At 39.7% G+C, this 15867-nt stretch overlaps 1 pseudogene; it reads left to right on the plus strand.

Annotated features, from left to right (window-relative positions):
* Positions 1 to 15030: 15030 nt before the first annotated feature.
* Positions 15031 to 15171, plus strand: LOC125776012 (small nucleolar RNA U3; annotated as a pseudogene).
* The last annotated feature ends 696 nt before the right edge of the window (positions 15172 to 15867 follow it).

Genomic DNA, 15867 nt, shown 5'->3' on the forward strand with positions numbered 1-15867 from the left:
CTAACAAGACCGCTCGTCAAACTATGCTTCTTACCGATCGCCGATAACCGCGAAACAAAAACCGATAAACCGCTTAAATAAACCGAATATAAAAACAAATAAAATAAAAATTTATACAAATACGTATGCATATACACCCAACTCTTTTTTTACACGGTTTCTTTTTACACGGATTTGAAGTTACACGGTTGAGAAAAATTTTTTATTTGTAAAAAATTTTTAATCTACTACGATTTTTAAATCACTGTCTTGTAACTATTTTTTCACTTGTATGAATTATGCATTTTAAGTTTTAATGTTCAATAAAATGTCATATAAACATACAATTTAGTTTTATAGTTTTCAACATTTTTTACACGGTTTTTCGAAGTAAATATAGCTCTTTATTTAATTAATCTTACACGGTTTTCAGATGACATGGAACGTATCCCCCCTTTTTTTATAGGAAACGCTTCTTTTTTTACACGGTTTTTTTTACGCGGATTTCTGAGGAACGTATCTACCGTGTAAAAAAAGAGTTGGGTGTATATATATTTAAAATACCACACAAATGTAGTCGATTAATCTAACGACCCACTCATGCCGCATAACGTGGCAGCCATGCTCATATGTCCCATATGCAACCAAATCCTAATTGAAATAACACTCTTTCAAACAGGTCAATATGGATGCAGACATGCCAGCAGCCCCGACACCAACCACTCGTTCGGCTGTCAATGTGCCACACCAAGCGGCTGCCCAGTTGCAGCGCCCCGAACAACCACACCAACGGCGCCTCGGAATGGAAGGGTAGCATTGCCGCCAACACCCGCGCTTGTCGTCGACCCACAACGCCGTAGATGTCCCCTATGTCGTCGACCCCACCGGCTGCTACACTGCGTCATCTTTAAGGGATTGCCACCTCAAGAACGCCAGTTGGTCGTGCAAGCGCACTGCCATTGTCTGAATTGCCTGACGCCTGTCCACCGAACTCACGAGTGTACGTCGGGCAATCTGTGCCAAATTTGTATGCGGCCGCATCACACCATGTTGCACCGAATCACTCGGAATGACCCCCGTCAACAACCTTCCGGCCGCAACCGCGGCGCAGTACGACGACCTCCAGTAAGCCGGGATGCGTGGCCCCGTCGAACAAGTGGGCCATCATCATCCCGTGCCCGACGGCCACACAATGGGGCATCAACACGACGCCAGCAACAACAGCAGCGTCGCACATTGGGATATCTGTGGCCGAAATGCAAAAATTTCATGTTGTCCGATTTGAATGAAAATTTCACAGTTTGTTACCAACTATCTATACATTATTTTCCCAAAGTATTAGGATTCTATCTGCATTAGTTTTTTGTCCAGAAATACCAAAAATTGGTGAATGTAGAGAACATCAAAATTAGCAAAAAATTTACTCAAAAGTCAAATCATTGATCCAATAAAACAACTATTGAAAACCAACTTTGTTATTATTTTTCATTTATAATTTGTATCAAAGAAAAAATTTGCATCAAAATCCATTGAAAAAAATAATGCATAAAAAATTTTGTGGAACAACATAATTTGGACGTCAAAATTTCAATGTTCTTCAAATTCAAAGTGGTGCATCTTTTTAGCGCTGTCTACCGCTGTCAACATACATATATCGAATTAAAGTCTGAAGTCTCAGCTAAACGATAAAAAAAAATTCAGCTGCCCCAAATTGCCTCTCTTGAAAAAATTGCCACCTCAAGAACGCCAGTTGGTCGTGCAAGCGCACTGCCATTGTCTGAATTGCCTGACGCCTGTCCACCGAACTCACGAGTGTACGTCGGGCAATCTGTGCCAAATTTGTATGCGGCCGCATCACACCATGTTGCACCGAATCACTCGGAATGACCCCCGTCAACAACCTTCCGGCCGCAACCGCGGCGCAGTACGACGACCTCCAGTAAGCCGGGATGCGTGGCCCCGTCGAACAAGTGGGCCATCATCATCCCGTGCCCGACGGCCACACAATGGGGCATCAACACGACGCCAGCAACAACAGCAGCGTCGCACATTGGGATATCTGTGGCCGAAATGCAAAAATTTCATGTTGTCCGATTTGAATGAAAATTTCACAGTTTGTTACCAACTATCTATACATTATTTTCCCAAAGTATTAGGATTCTATCTGCATTAGTTTTTTGTCCAGAAATACCAAAAATTGGTGAATGTAGAGAACATCAAAATTAGCAAAAATTTACTCAAAAGTCAAATCATTGATCCAATAAAACAACTATTGAAACCAACTTTGTTATTATTTTTCATTTATAATTTGTATCAAAGAAAAAATTTGCATCAAAATCCATTGAAAAAAATAATGCATAAAAAATTTTGTGGAACAACATAATTTGGACGTCAAAATTTCAATGTTCTTCAAATTCAAAGTGGTGCATCTTTTTAGCGCTGTCTACCGCTGTCAACATACATATATCGAATTAAAGTCTGAAGTCTCAGCTAAACGATAAAAAAAAATTCAGCTGCCCCAAATTGCCTCTCTTGAAAAAAACAATGTCAGAATGTCACGAATATGTAAAAAAGTTGCTAAAAGAGACTTGATAAAAGAGAATTTAGTTGTATGGGAGGTGGGCGAAAAAGTGGGCGGATATTATTGAAATTTAACACCAACATATGTAATGTCATAAAAATGCTATGTACCAAAAATCAGTGCTGTAGGTCAAAAATTAAGTTTCACCTTATATGGGAGGTGGGCGTAAAATAAAATTTTTTAAAAATTTTTTTTCATTTTTTTCTTGATTGGCATCCAAAACAATGATGTACCAAATGTCATTGTCCTGCGACAACTCCTTATATTTTTAGCCGCAGTATACCCTAGCAGAAACCTATGTGCGTCGTAGCCACACTCCAGCAGCTTCAAAGCATTCTAGGCTGAAATATTCGCCTAGGGGGGCCGGGATGGCTAAATGAGCCTTAGTCGCCTGCTCCACACCACACCTTCACCCATCACTAACACGCACACTCACCTAGACATCACCACACTCCACATCAACACCACCCACACGCGCGAGCACAGGATCCACACACTAAAACACACACCACACCACTCCACTGCAAAAGGGTCCGCTTTTACACAAGTTAGTTCTGATTCAACCGCCTTTGAATCTACGTCGCTTTTTCGCCACCGCTACGTAGCGCTCCAGCTCGATCCATCATTCGAAGCCAACTTGAATTCTTGCTTATATCATAGTAGTGCTTGTGTTGATGAAATAGAAACTAATTTATACATATTATATAACATAATCACTAATCGGTGAGAAAACATACCAAATAAGTGCTAAATTTATACGATCCAAAGCTACACGAATAAAGTGGTAAAATCGGAGTTTGGGTGTTTTATTTTAAATTAAGCAAAGCGAACAAGTGAGGTGAGTGAAGCCGATAGTCAATAAAACAGATGCGATGCAGATTTTATTAGGTGCATACCCTCTTGACCTGTTTGTCATACAGCGTGCTGTTGCATTCGGAGAAGGGGCTCGAGTGTGTCATTGCTGCGGAACGATTGGATTTCCGACAATGATGTGGAGAGGGAGGGATATTTAAGGAGCAAGAGGCTTCTAGATGATAGGGTCAGGTGTAGGTGGAAAGAACGTTGGGACAATAGTCCTAACGGCCGAGTGATGTATGAGGATCGTTGAGGATAACCCAGACTTCAGATTTTGTCTGAGCCTGGTTTTTCTGCTTACGGGGCATGGGCCTCTGAATGCATCTTTGCATCAGAAGCACCTATCAGATACGTCGGTGTGTTTTTGTGGGACGGGGTCAGAAAATTGGTCGCCTTTAATTGCGGAGTGGTATGGAGATTAACTGGACTAAAGGACGATTATATGTTAGATGCGGACTGGCCCCTCCGGGAGTATCGTGGTGGTTGTGGTTAAAACCCAAATGCGAAAGAACTGACTTTGTCAGTTGAATGTGGATATGCATTGCAACCGGGTGCCGGACCCAAAGCGCGGCAGAGGTTTTAGATGGGCCTCGAACCCGACCAAGGTGGTTAGTATGTCCATTCCACACAGCCTATTGGCACTGAAAATGCTTAGCATTCTCAGGGCGTTGATGAACGCATTGATTTGATCCCTTGTGCTTTTGAGCGCCGTGGAGTAAGGCTGTCGTCAGCACATCGGACGTTGCAACCATAAATTGTAAGACTACATATACATATATGCATGTATTCACAAACAATGTGTAACATTTACTTTTGTTTTTTGTAAACCCATATGTACAGCACTATGTTAAAGAAAAATACACATCAGCCTCGGGAGAGAAACCAACGTTTTAATGACGATCAAAGCAAACGTAATAATGACTATGGCTGACTTGGCATTCACCCCGGGAAGTTCTTCAACAAAGCGCTTGGAGCGGACCTCCGCCACGAATGTCAAAATCGTGCTTGCGATTTTAACGAAGGGGTGGGGGAATGAAGGTATCTTTGGCACAACGTTTGGTAAATTCAGCATACACGAGGAAACCACCCCAAATGAGTTGAAGCTGATCGACTTTGCTGGGGCCTAAACATGATTATATGTAGTACACCAACCAGATTGATCATGTTGTGATAGACGGAAGACACGTCTCCATTGTTTTAGATGTGCGTGCGCTCCGAGGTCCTGACATCCATTCGGATCACTATCTTGTTGCAGCCAAGATACGCACTCCCCTCTGTGCAGCAAAAAACAGACGCCCAAAAACACAATGAAGGTTTGACGTCGACAACCTGCAATCACAACAGGCAGCAGAACGATTTCTACTTGACTTGCACTCTTGCTCCGAGAGCACTCGTAAAAAACTGGAGAACAGCTGGTATGACGAGGAGTGCCTACCTCGCAACGTTACGATAGATCACAACACGAGACGTATTTGCAGACAAAAAAAGAGAGAGACTGAAATGATGAATATGAAAAGTTTGACAAGCTGGCCGCCGGGGGTAAAGCTCGAAAATTCTGTGAAAAGAGGCGGCGGCTAACAGAAGGTTTCAAGACCGGTGCATACTCTTGTAGAACCCCCAGAGGTGATCTAGTGACTGATGCCTATTACGTACTAAAATTGTGGAGGGAACAGTTCTCCAGCCTACTGAATGGCAACGAAAGCATGACACCAGGATATGGTGAACCTGATTCCCCAATAGATTATATTGGAGCAGACGTTCCATTGCACAAGCACGAAGAAGTTCACGGCGGCCAAGAAATTTTAAGGAGCATGCATCAGCTTTTTTGTAGAATATGGTCGAACGAAAGCATGCCCGGCGATTGAAATTTAAGTGTGCTATGCCCAACCCATAAAAAAGAAGACCCTACACTCTGCGCCAACTACCGTGGAATAAGTCTTCTAAACATCACATATAAGGTTCTACCGATCAACAAACTGATTGGACCTTATCAGTGTGGCCTTAGGCCTGGAAAATCAACAACTTACCATATATTCAACATGTGCTAAGTCTTGGGAAAGACCCCTGAAAGAGAATCAACACACTCCACATTTTCAGAGGTCTTCATTGTTGTGCTGAGTTTGGTGGTTACTTCAATGAATAACTCGCGAGAATTGAACTCATTGAATATTCATTGAATAAATGGAGTCGATCATTGTTTTAAAGTTGTCCCAATAGGCTTGATTTTGACGTTTTAAAATATCTCAGGTAATGTCTGAGGAAAGTTCTCTGATCGCCATTTACTTGGGAGTGGCCAGAAACGATTCTTTTGCATATGACTCAAGCAGCTCACTACTTCCGGTCTTTGACCAAGTATCCTCTGGGTAGCCTAAGAACATCCGTTTGAAGGCGAGCTAAAGTGAGAAGGCGAAACATCCCCTGCATAGGGTTGTGCGCTGGGTTTGGGACCCGCCACGTAAAAAAACACCCCCAATGAATAAGCGTAAACAGCCTCAGATGAGAGACCCCCCTTTTGAAGACGACCATGGCAAACGAAATAAGGACTACGAATTGAGGGCATGCACCTGGAATGTCCGGTCCCTTAATTGGGAAGGTGCCGCTGCCCAGCTGGTTGATGCCCTCGTGAAAATAAAGGCTGACATCACCGCCGTCCAAGAAATGCGATGGACGGGACAAGGACAGAGACAAGTAGGTCCTTGTGACATTTACTACAGTGGCCATATAAAGGAGCGCAAGTTTGGTGTTGGATTCGTGGTGGGAGAGAGACTCCGTCGCCGAGTACTATCATTCACTGCGGTGAATGAACGTCTAGCCACAATCCGCATCAAAGCGAGGTTCTTCAACATATCGCTGATTTGCGCCCACGCCCCGACGGAAGAGAAGGCCGATGTGACCAAAGATGCCTTTTATGAGTGCTTGGAGCGCACTTATGAGAGATGCCTCCGCCACGATGTCAAAATCGTGCTTGGCGACTTCAACGCCAGGGTGGGCAAAGAAGGTATCTTTGGCACTACGGTCGGTAAATTCAGCCTCCACGAGAAAACATCCCCAAATGGGTTGAGGCTGATCGACTTCGCCGGGGCCCGAAATATGGTTATCTGTAGTACTAGATTCCAGCATAAGAAGATACATCAAGCTATCTGGCTGTCTCCGGATCGCAAAACCACCAACCAGATCGATCATGTTGTGATAGACGGAAGACACGTCTCCAGTGTTTTAGATGTGCGTGCGCTCCGAGGTCCTAACATCGACTTGGACCACTATATTGTTGCAGCCAAAATTCGCACCCGCCTGTGCAGCAAAAAACGCACGCCAAAAAACACAAGGAAGGTTCGACGTCGAGAAGCTGCAATCACAACAGACAGCCGAACGTTTTTCTACTCGGCTTGCACTCCTGCTCTCTGAGAGCACTCATCAACAACTCGGTTTAAGGGAACTGTGGAACGGCATTTCAAACTCCTTACGTACAGCTGCAACCGAAACTATTGGTTTTCGGAAAGTGCAAAAAAACAGCTGGTACGACGAGGAGTGCCGTGTCGCAGCGGAGAGAAAACAGGCTGCCTACCACGCAACGTTACGATCGACCACAACACGTGCGGGATGGGATAGATACCGAGAACTGAAGAGGGAAGCGAGACGCATTTGCAGACAGAAAAGAAAGAGGCCGAAATGCATGAGTACGAAGAGCTTGATAAGCTGGCCGACAGGGGTAATGTTCGAAAACTCTACGAAAAAATGCGGCGGCTTACAGAAGTTTTCAAGACCGGAGCATACTCCTGTCGAACCCCCAAAGGTGATCTAGCCACCGATGCCCAGAGCATACTTAGATTATGGAGGGAACACTTCTCCAGCCTGCTGAATGACAGTGAACACATAACACCGGGAGAAGGCGAACCCGACTTCCCAATCGATGACGATGGAGCAGACGTTCCATTACCCGACCATGAAGAAGTTCGAATAGCAATTACCCGCCTGAAGAACAACAAAGCGGCAGGGGCCGATGGATTGCCGGCCGAGCTATTCAAACACGGCGGCGAGGAACTGATAAGGAGCATGCATCAGCTTCTTTGTAAAATATGGTCGGACGAAAGCATGCCCAACGACTGGAATTTAAGTGTGCTATGCCCAATCCATAAAAAAGGAGACCCCACAATCTGCGCCAACTACCGTGGGATTAGCCTCCTCAACATCGCATATAAGGTTCTATCGAGCGTATTGTGTGAAAGATTAAAGCCCACCGTCAACAAACTGATTGGACCTTATCAGTGTGGCTTCAGACCTGGTAAATCAACAACCGACCAGATATTCACCATGCGCCAAATCTTGGAAAAGACCCGTGAAAAGAGAATCGACACGCTCAATCTCTTCGTCAGTTTCAAAGCTCTTTTTGACAGCACGAAAAGGAGCTGCCTACATGCCACGGTGTCTGAATTTGGTATCCCCACAAAACTAATACGGTTGTTTAAACTGACGTCGAGCAACAGCAAAAGCTCCATCAGGAGCGGGAAGGACCTCTCCGAGCCGTTCGATACCAAACGAGGTTTCAGACAAGGCGACTCCCTATCGTGCGACTTTTTCAATCTGCTGCTGGAGAAAATTATTAGAGCTGCAGAACTGAATCGAGCAGGTACAATCTTTCATAAGAGTGTACAGCTGCTGGCGTATGCCGATGATATTGATATCATCGGTCTCAACACCCGCGCCGTTAGTTCTGCTTTCTCCAGACTGAACAAGGAAGCAACGCAAATGGGTCTGGCAGTGAACGAGGGCAAGACGAAATATTTCGTGTCATCAAACAAACAGTCGTCGCACTCGCGACTTGGCACTCACGTCACTGTTGACAGTCATAACTTTGAAGTTGTAGATAATTTTGTCTACTTAGGAACCAGCATTAACACCACCAACAATGTCAGCCTAGAAATCCAACGCAGGATTACTCTTGCCAACAGGTGCTACTTCGGACTGAGTAGGCAATTGAAAAGTAAAGTCCTCTCTCGACAGACAAAAACCAAACTCTATAAGTCACTCATAATTCCCGTCCTGCTATATGGTGCAGAGGCTTGGACGATGTCAACAGCGGATGAGTCGACGTTGCGAGTTTTCGAGAGAAAAATTCTGCGAAAGATTTATGGTCCTTTGCGCGTTGGCCACGGCGAATATCGCATTCGATGGAACGATGAGCTGTACGAGATATACGACGACATTGACATAGTTCAGCGAATTAAAAGACAGCGGCTACGGTGGCTAGGTCATGTTGTCCGGACGGATGAAAACACTCCAGCTCTGAAAGTATTCGACGCAGTACCCGCCGCGGGAAGCAGAGGAAGAGGAAGACCTCCACTCCGTTGGAAGGACCAAGTGGAGAAGGACCTGGCTTCGCTTGGAATATCCAATTGGCGCCACGTAGCGAAGAAAAGAAACGACTGGCGCACGGTTGTTAACTCGGCTATAATCGCGTAAGCGGTGTCTACGCCAATTAAGAAGAAGAAGAATATCTTCCACTGAAGATTGATTTCGCAGCAATCTCAGCAAGTAGTTTTCGTTCACCTTAGCCTTCTCTATTTTTTCCGTTAGAACTTCTTCTTATTTTCTTTAGAAATATTGGTTGAAAACCAAGAAGATCAAGTTTATTCAAAAGAATTGAATGGTTTACTTTATCAAAAGCTTTACTAAAATCTGTGTATATAACATCAGTATTCTTATTCTCCCTAAAGCCCGTTGATACATGTGATACAATTCAAGCAAATTAGTTATTGTGGATTTCCCTTTACGAAAAACTTGCTGAGAACAAGAAATTAATGGAGAGATCCAAGGTTATGTCGTCTGTTATAATTGCTTCAAAAAGTTTAGGTATTGCAGACAACTTTGCTATTCCTCTACTGATTTCAAAAGATGACCTAAATCCACTCTTATGTAAAGCAATTATAAATGACTTTTTAAGCCTTGCATATGAGATGAATTAAATAATTTTGTTAGGGGTTGGTATATATATTTGGCACATTTCTTAAAAAAGCATGAGGGAATCACATCTTGGCCTTAATGGCATGATTGTTCTAACATATTTAACTGATATAAGACGTCTGCTTCGGAAATGGTAGGTGCATTAATGACAGAAATCGGACATAACTTGTGCTGATGCGGAACATTCTTAGGAGATTTTGGAGAGTAATTGGACCTAAAGGGTTCAGGAAACATATGAGAAATGTTGTGATTGTCACTAGACATACTAGACTTACATATATTTCATAGCGGGCGGAAAATTAGAAATCCTGCGTTTGGAGTTGACGAAACCATAGAACAATTTTGGATTACGTATAATATTATTTTTTACTTTATTTATGTAATTATTATAACATATTTTGTTAAGTTCAGCAAATTGTCGACGCAATTTAGAATATTTTGAATAGTCAGCAACTAAACCAGTTTTTTTTTAAGTTTAAAAGCACGAGATTTTCTATTTTTTAATTTACATAATTCTTTCGAAAACCATAAATTAGAATTCATTTTTTGAGTAACAACACACTTCGGAATATATTTTTCAAATAGTTTCATTAAAATGGGAAGCACTAAATTCAATATTGCCACTATAATCTGGCCAAGTTAATTAATCTTCTTAAAATTAGCTTACGCAAATTTGAACCGAAAACAAAGTTCTTGTGTTTTATTATGAGCAAATTTGGCTATGATTTCGATGTTAATTTCCAAAGCAGGATGATACGAGTGCTCTGGCCGAACCAAAGGATCAGATGAAGCGTTATCAGCGTAAACTAGATCTAAGAACTTACCAAACTCGTTTGAAATTAAATTAATTTGTTTAATTTTTGGTCGAATAGAGTCCAAAGAGATAATTCACTTTTATTTATGGGTAATTTTATTACTGGTACTGTGGAATCCCTTCGATTTCTTTAAATTAAAGCTGTTACCTCTTCTGCCAACCATTTTTGAGCATTACATTTTCAAATGCAACCTTTTTAAGTCGTGAGTATAAGAAATTCGATTTGGCACACATCTTGGTAGAATCAAATTTTTCAAGTCTTCGCGAAATAACTTCCAACAAACTACTTTTGAAGCATTCTCCGTCGTAGTTTTCATTTGTTGGGATCTTATTGTATATTTAAGTTCTCTGATTGTAGGTGCAACCAGTGACATCGTTGTTTAGTTTCGTACAGAAAGTTCTGTTGTCATATGCTCCATTGGCTTCAATACGTTGATAGAAACACGTAATCTTTTCCATTTTGATGCATTCGGAAGGTTCTGTGCATTTGATAAGGAAGCAGAGAACGTATAATATAGAGAAGGTTCAATTGCGGACAAGCGTGTGAACTGTCAAGAGCTAACAAAATCGTATTAGTGGATTTCACCACTTTTGGCTGAGAAGGGGAAAGGTTAACAGTGCTGAGCGAACAGAGCTGAGCATTCAATGAAAATTATGCTCAGAAATATACATTGCTATTACAGACGTATGTGTGTTGCTTTTTTGCTTATATTTTTATACGTTTACATGCAATCATATCAATTGATATCAAGATCATTTTGCGAATTTTCGTGAATTCTTGCAAAATTGATAATATTGTAATGAAATTATGCTATTTCAAGGTCATATTTGTAGTTAATGTGTGAATAACGGTTAATTTTTAAATATTTCTTATCTTTGATAATATAATATAATTTCATATTCATGTATATATGCTATATATGTGATATATTATCGTAATATCCTAAAAACATAATATATTACAATAATAATATATGTAAATCACACCTCTTATCATTTAAAACTTTCATACGCATCTATTCTGCAGATATGTATGCAAGTACGCGCGCGCGCTTCTCTATATTTACGTACACACATGTATGTATACACAACCAACATACAAATATGTCGCTCATTTGCTGCAAGACCGGCATAAGTCAAAAAAATCGATTCGCCAGAAAATGCGTTCAAAGTTTTCAACTGACTCCAACCTTACACGGAAAGCAGGAAATATATTCTCTTCTCAAGCGGAGCTTATAAGAGGTATTCATATGAATTTTTCACTCAACATGAAATATGATATAACGAACATTTCTGCAGCATTAACTCAAAAATCACGTTTTTTGAATTATGCCGGTCTTGCAGCAAATGAGCGATGTGTACACATGTAAATATGTCACCCGCAAAAAGTATAAATATTGTTCTACAAAAACAAGAATCGTTCAAATAGCATCATACATACTTATATGCGTACACATGTAAATATGTGTGTATGACATTCCCACACAAATAATGCATACACAACATACATACCTACATATATGCGTTCACATGTCGATATGTCACCCGCAAAAATTACGAATATTGTTCTACAAAAACAACAATCGTCTAATATAGCATCAGCAGCGTCACCAGTCAATATGGCAGCCAAATAGTCGATGCCCAAATTTGTAGAAAAACCCACAACAACAATATTTTACTTCATTCATGAACGCAAGCGCACTTTCAACAGGCAAACTCGCTTCATTCATAAAAGTAGACACCATTACATCTCCCCGAGCATGCCTTTGCCAACAAGCGTCTTTTCGCGACGATGGCAAAAGCTAAAAATCTTAAATTGAACAACTTTCTGATGCTTCTTCACAGAAAGACGTGAGAAAAGTGGCAACAACGCAGTTGTAGATTTATAATATTTGTCCATTCTAAATATTTTTCCGTGACTCGCAAAAATCTGCGTCGATATGTATTCACGCCCATACGTATACATACATACATATTTACTCACATTTGAAGGCAAAGCTGTTACAGCGGCAAGGGAAGCGGTGACAATCGGCGGCCATTCGTTTATTTTTTTCGGCACAGCTTGGAGTTTTTATCATCACCCAAGTGCTGAACACAATGAGTGTGACAGACTGCAAACGACATCTGTCAAATATTAGAATACACACGTTCTTAGAGACACAGTTATTGAGGCAGCTTCACAACAAAATAACTGTGTCCATAATAACGTGTGTATTTTAATATTTGACATAACAGTCTGTCGCGCTCAATGTGTTCAGCACTTGACTCTTTGACAAAGCGTCAGTTTCGGCTATTGGTAGACCGTGACAACGGAGATGCGAAAGATGCGTGTGACACTTGTTATTATGAATGTACATATGTACATACATATTTATGTGGCTCGTATTTGCTTTCGTAAACATACAAATGTGCCAAAGAAATAATACACATGTATGTATGTGTCATAGATATTCTATTGGTACAAATATGGAAATGATAACGAAATAATGCGAATATGCATATTTCATGAAGGTCATCAATTTCCTTTGATGAAATGAACATAATTTTGCACATCTTCACTTTGTAATAGTCGAAATAAATATTAATTTATTTAAAAATTAAAAAATAAAAATAAAGAGAAATAAAATTAAAATAATTTTTCCTAATTTTTCCCGATTTTATTTTTTATAATATGCCAACTCAACCAAAAAGCGCATACATATGTATACTGTAAATACAATTGGCGCCATTTGCCCGTTGTAACATACATACATATATTACCTACAATTAGAAAAAATCTAACTACTTGCATATTCTATATGTACATATTCCGCATATTTCATCGTTAAATTTGGCGCAATTCCTCCATGAAAACATACATACAGCAAATACTCAGTCAAAAAGAGCATGCATATGTCTATTGTAAATACATTTTCATAGCTTTTACTTGATTGGCTGTCTCTTATTTGTATTTAAGCATTACTTTTCTCATTTATCACTGAAAATGCTCAATTCTGCTATTTTCGACGCTCCTGTTAAATATTGGTGAATCCGCTTATAGAAAATAGTTCCCCTGATTTTGAGGTGAAATCCACTAATAGAAAATAGTTCCCCTCAAAAAAATGAAATATCGTAAGTTTGGCAACGCGGTGGACCTTCTCTATATTATACGTTCTCTGAAGGAAGTCATTACAACAGAGAGTGGTTCTTTTATCAAGCATATACATACATTTCATCATGAATGTATGAGAAGGCCAGAATTTCATCTAGTAGCAACATATGTATTGCTTCATCTTAAGTTCAGCCACACACATTTGCTTTTGCATGCTTTTAAATTTCTCATGCTTGAGAGCTATGATTGAAATATCTTACTATATCCTCTGCATTTCATTATAAGCTCTGAAATCTGAAGAACATCCTTTATGACATTAACAACGCATAAATTTAGGGTGTGAGCTACACATGGGTGGTTGTAAGACACCACTTATCCCTTTTTTTCATATTTGCACAGTTATCACTTACTATTGTAATTGTTTTGTTAAAAATTTACCAATCGTCAAAAAAAAATCGACAAAACACAATTCTGACCGTCAGAAGTCCACATAATTATTTACATATGTATCTGCTGTTATAGAAATGTGTGTCATGAAGCTTTTTCCGTGCTTCATTATTTGGGGTTGTCAAAAAAGTCTTGCGGTATTTTTTCTAGTTGGCGCTGAAAGCGCGTAGTTCTAGTTTTATTCGTCGCATCGGGTCATGCTATACATTTTTGAAAAGCTCATTTCACGCGCTAACACATGTTTGATTGATTGTCGTTTCTTTTAAGTCGTTCGTGAGTTATAGCGTCACAAACATGGAGCAAAATAAAGAGAAAATACGGCATATTTTACAGTACTACTACGATAAAGGCAAAAATGCATCTCAAGCCGCCAATAAAATTTGTGCAGTTTATGGACCCGATACAGTTTCTATTTCCACCGCACAACGATGGATAGTAGTCATCAAACCGTTATAAACCATTTGAAGAAACATGGAGTCACTAAGAAGCTCGATGTATGGGTGCCACACGAATTGATTCAATAAAAATACCGCAAGACTTTTTTGACAACGCAATATTTTGCAGGCACCATCGTCTTAGAAAGAAGTTTCTTGTTTGGCATGGAATACAATAGTTGCAGCTTTTTGGTATATTTACGGAATCATCTATTTTCGACAATAGAAAATGGTTGTGGATCCTTGTAACCATTTTATTAAGAGATTCATCGATACTTCTCTTTTCAGTTTCTTAAAGCTCATATCGCGTGCTTCTAACAAATTTCTACGTTCACAGATGGTATCAAAGAAGCACTACTTATCCCTCTTTCAAAAAATTTCATTGGTACTTTTGAATTCACATCTAAATTGTAGAATAGGTTGGCATATCTAAGATACTTATAGTAGGTGCTCGCTCGACCCTCGTCGAAGGAGTCTCCTCCACACTATGTTGTACAAGAAAACTTTAAATTTTTTTACAAATATTACAGTTGATGTTATTACAATTTTTAGTAAAAAAACTCCCACACTGCTGATCTCTTTAATCCTGGAAGCATTTTGATTAAAGGGTATATACGAAATATTTTCAGCACTTTTTGAAGTTATACTTCTTATACGACGCCGGAAAAGGTTGCGATAGATTCTGGTTGCGCAACCTTCCATATAAAAGTAACGCAAAGTTGCGCAACCTCGCTCCATCCATATGAATGTAACGCAACCTTGTCTGCGTTTTGGTTGGTGACATGTTCACATGTGTGCGCATATGTATGTTTGTATGCTTGTGCATTATTGAAGTTATAGTTCTTTTTCTTTCGTTTGCCTTTCTGCGAATTCTCAACTATTTCATTCATTCATTCATTTCTGTGGTTTTTGAAATTGACCCACGAGGACGAGGTATATGGTTTTATCTGGGAGCGTGAGATTTAAGAAAATCGCTCGCTTACAAAGGATAAAACGACTTCTGAGTGGCGATCTTAATGAATAAATTCACAGAATCATTTCTGCGCTTTTGGAAATCTATACTAATAAATATTTTTTTCTTACTAATAGAAAATAAATTTATCACAGCAATATACATAAACATATACATAATATTGCTGTGATAATTTAATTTCTATTAGTAAGCAAAAATAAATTTATTAAGACTATACTTCTCAGGGCATCACAGCAATGTTATGTATATGTATATACATATTATGCATATGTATTGCTGTGATAAATTTATTGCGAAAGCAAATGTGTAGAATGTGAATTTAAGTTTTCTAGTTTTCTTTCATATAAAATGATATGCATTTCTGAATATCACTAAGAAATATAACTTCATCCGCGCGTAGGGACTCCACGCACCTTTTTTTTTATAAAATATATAAATTTCATATTACCAGAGATTCCGACAGAAACTGTTGCAAATAAGAATTTTATACTAATATATATATAAGTTGCTACCCAATTTAAATGTTTCACTATTGTTGACGCAAATATTACCGATAGTGAAAACACTTGCACTTAACCGCATGTATACATACATACATATGTAATTACAATCTTGAATCGCAACTAATTTGCAAATTTGTTTAATTCTAAACCATTGCAATATTTTCCAACAACCTGGAATCTGTCAAAAAGCTTGGCAAATATCACCGATGACCACATGAATCTCTTTTAG

This window comes from Bactrocera dorsalis, chromosome 1, assembly GCF_023373825.1.
Source record: "Bactrocera dorsalis isolate Fly_Bdor chromosome 1, ASM2337382v1, whole genome shotgun sequence".
NCBI lineage: Eukaryota > Metazoa > Arthropoda > Insecta > Diptera > Tephritidae > Bactrocera > Bactrocera dorsalis.